General features: G+C 39.6%; 1 non-coding gene across 1 annotated transcript; it reads left to right on the top strand.

The window, feature by feature from the left end:
• The first annotated feature begins 1,709 nt into the window (after positions 1–1,709).
• LOC130937118 (small nucleolar RNA R71) lies at positions 1,710–1,812 on the top strand. The gene has a single exon (XR_009068350.1). It is a non-coding gene; the product is annotated as a small nucleolar RNA R71 (small nucleolar RNA).
• Positions 1,813–3,147: the final 1,335 nt, after the last annotated feature.

A 3,147-nucleotide genomic window follows, 5' to 3' on the forward strand; every position in this document is an offset into this window, starting at 1 on the left:
GGGCTCTCATGGAGCCTCACAGATACTCAGAGCAATGTTGGAACCTCCCAACACCAAACTTAGAGTTTGAATGTGGGGGTTCAACACCAAACTTAGAGTTTGGTTGTGGCCTCCCAACACCAAACTTAGAGTTTGACTGTGGGGGCTCTGTTTGTCTCTGATTTGAGAGAAGCTCTTCATGCTTCCTCTCCATGATGACAGAGGGATATCCTTGAGCCTTAAACACATAGGATTTTTCATTCACTTGAATGATCAGTTCACCTCCATCAACATCAATCACAGCCTTTGCTGTGGCTAGGAAGGGTCTGCCAAGGATGATAGATTCATCCATGCACTTCCCAGTCTCTAGGACTATGAAATCAGCAGGGATGTAATGGTCTTCAATCTTCACCAAAACATCCTCTACAAGTCCATGAGCTTGTTTTCTTGAGTTGTCTGCCATCTCTAGTGAGATTCTTACAGCTTGTACCTCAAAGATCCCTAGCTTCTCCATTACAGAGAGAGGCATGAGGTTTACACTTGACCCTAAGTCACACAGAGCCTTCTTGAAGGTCATGGTGCCTATGGTACAAGGTATTGAAAACTTCCCAGGATCTTGTTTCTTTTGAGGTAATTTCTGCCTAGACAAGTCATCCAGTTCTTTGGTGAGCAAAGGAGGTTCATCCTCCCAAGTCTCATTTCCAAATAACTTGTCATTTAGCTTCATGATTGCTCCAAGGTATTTAGCAACTTGCTCTTCAGTGACATACTCATCCTCTTTAGAGGAGGAATACTCATCAGAGCTCATGAAAGGCAGAAGTAAGTCCAATGGAATCTCTATGGTCTCATTTTGAGCCTCAGATTCCCATGGTTCCTCATTAGGGAACTCAGTGGAAGCTAGTGCACGTCCATTGAGGCCTTCCTCAGTGGCGTTCACTGCCTCTCCTTCCTCTCCAAATTCGACCATGTTGATGGCCTTGCACTCTCCTTTTGGATTTTCTTCTGTATTGCTTGGGAGAGTACTAGGAGGGAGTTCAGTAATTTTCTTACTCAGCTGTCCCACTTGTGCCTCCAAGTTCCTAATGGAGGACCTTGTTTCAGTCATGAAACTTTGAGTGGTTTTGATTAGATCAGAGACCATGGTTGCTAAGTCAGAGGGGTTCTGTTTAGCATTCTCTGTCTGTTGCTGAGAAGATGATGGAAAAGGCTTGCCATTGCTAAACCTGTTTCTTCCACCATTATTGTTGTTGAAACCTTGTTGAGGTCTCTCTTGATTCTTCCATGAGAAATTTTGGTGATTTCTCCATGAAGAATTATAGGTGTTTCCATAGGGTTCTCCTAGGTAATTCACCTCTTCCATTGAAGGGTTCTCAGGATCATAAGCTTCTTCCTCAGATGAAGCATCCTTAGTACTGCTTGGTGCATTTTGCATTCCAGACAGACTTTGAGAAATCAAATTGACTTGTTGAGTCAATATTTTATTCTGAGCCAATATGGCATTCAGAGTATCAATCTCAAGAACTCCTTTCTTCTGATTTGTCCCATTGTTCACAGGATTTCTTTCAGAAGTATACATGAATTGGTTATTTACAACCATTTCAATGAGCTCTTGAGCTTCTGTAGGCGTCTTCTTCAGATGAAGAGATCCTCCAGCAGAGCTATCCAAAGACATCTTGGATAGTTCAGAGAGACCATCATAGAAAATACCTATGATGCTCCATTCAGAAAGCATGTCAGAAGGCATTTTCTGATCAATTGTTTGTATCTTTCCCAAGCTTCATAGAGGGATTCACCATCCTTCTGTCTGAAGGTTTGGACTTCCACTCTAAGCTTACTCAATTTTTGAGGTGGAAAGAACTTTGCCAAGAAGGTATTGACTAGCTTTTCCCAAGAGTCCAGGCTTTCTTTAGGTTGTGAGTCCAACCATATTTTAGCTCTGTCTCTTACAGCAAAAGGGAATAGCATCAGTCTGTAGACCTCAGGGTCAACCCCATTAGTCTTGACTGTGTCACAGATTTGCAAGAACTCAGCTAAAAACTGATGAGGATCTTCCAATGGAAGTCCATGGAACTTGCAATTCTGTTGCATTAGAGAAACTAGCTGAGGCTTAAGCTCAAAGTTGTTTGCTCCAATGGCAGGGATAGAGATGCTTCTCCCATAGAAGTTGGGAGTAGGTGTAGTAAAGTCACCCAGCACCTTCCTTGCATTGTTGGCATTGTTGTTGTTTTCGGCTGCCATAGGTTCTTCTTCTTTGAAGAATTCGGTAAGGTCCTCAACAGAGAGTTGTGCCTTAGCTTCTCTTAGCTTTCGCTTCAAGGTCCTTTCAGGTTCAGGGTCAGCTTCAACAAGAATGTCTTTGTCTTTGTTCCTGCTCATATGAAAGAGAAGAAAACAAGAAAATGTGGAATCCTCTATGTCACAGTATAGAGATTCCTTGAGGTGTCAGAGGAAAAGAAAAATGGAAGACAGAGGTAGAAAATTCGAACTTATCAAAGAAGATGGAGTTCGAATTTTGCAATAAGGAATAATGTTAGTCCACAAATAGAAGGATGTGAGAAGAAGGGAAGTAATTTTCGAAAATTAAGTAAAAGGTTTTAAAACCATTTTGAAAAACACTAATTAATTTTCGAAAACCAAGAGTGGGAAAGAAATCAAGTGATTTTTGAAAAAGATTTTGAAATTAGAAATAAAAAAGATTTGATTGAAAACTATTTTGAAAAAGATGTGGTTAAGAAGATATGATTGGTTTTTTTTAAAAAGATGTGATTGAGAAGATATGATTTGAAAAACATTTTAAAAAGATTTGATTTTAAAAATTAATGACTTGCCTAACAAGAAAAGATATGATTCAAAAATTAAACCTTCCTCAACAGAAAAGGCAACATACTTGAAATTTTGAATCAAATCATTAATTGTTAGTAAGTATCTTTGAAAAAGGAAAGAAATTGATTTTGAAAACATTTGATTGAAAAGATATGATTTGAAAAAGATTTGATTTTGAAAAACTTTGAAAACTTGAAAAAAAATTGATTTGAAAAACAAAATCTCCCCCCTTTGCCATCCTGGCGTTAAACGCCCAGAATGGTGCACATTCTGGCGTTTAACGCCCAAAACTATACCCTTTTGGGCGTTAAACGCCCAACCAGGTACCCTGGCTGGCGTTTAAAC

The sequence above is a fragment of the Arachis stenosperma genome, chromosome 6 (genome assembly GCF_014773155.1).
Source record: "Arachis stenosperma cultivar V10309 chromosome 6, arast.V10309.gnm1.PFL2, whole genome shotgun sequence".
Taxonomy (NCBI): domain Eukaryota; kingdom Viridiplantae; phylum Streptophyta; class Magnoliopsida; order Fabales; family Fabaceae; genus Arachis; species Arachis stenosperma.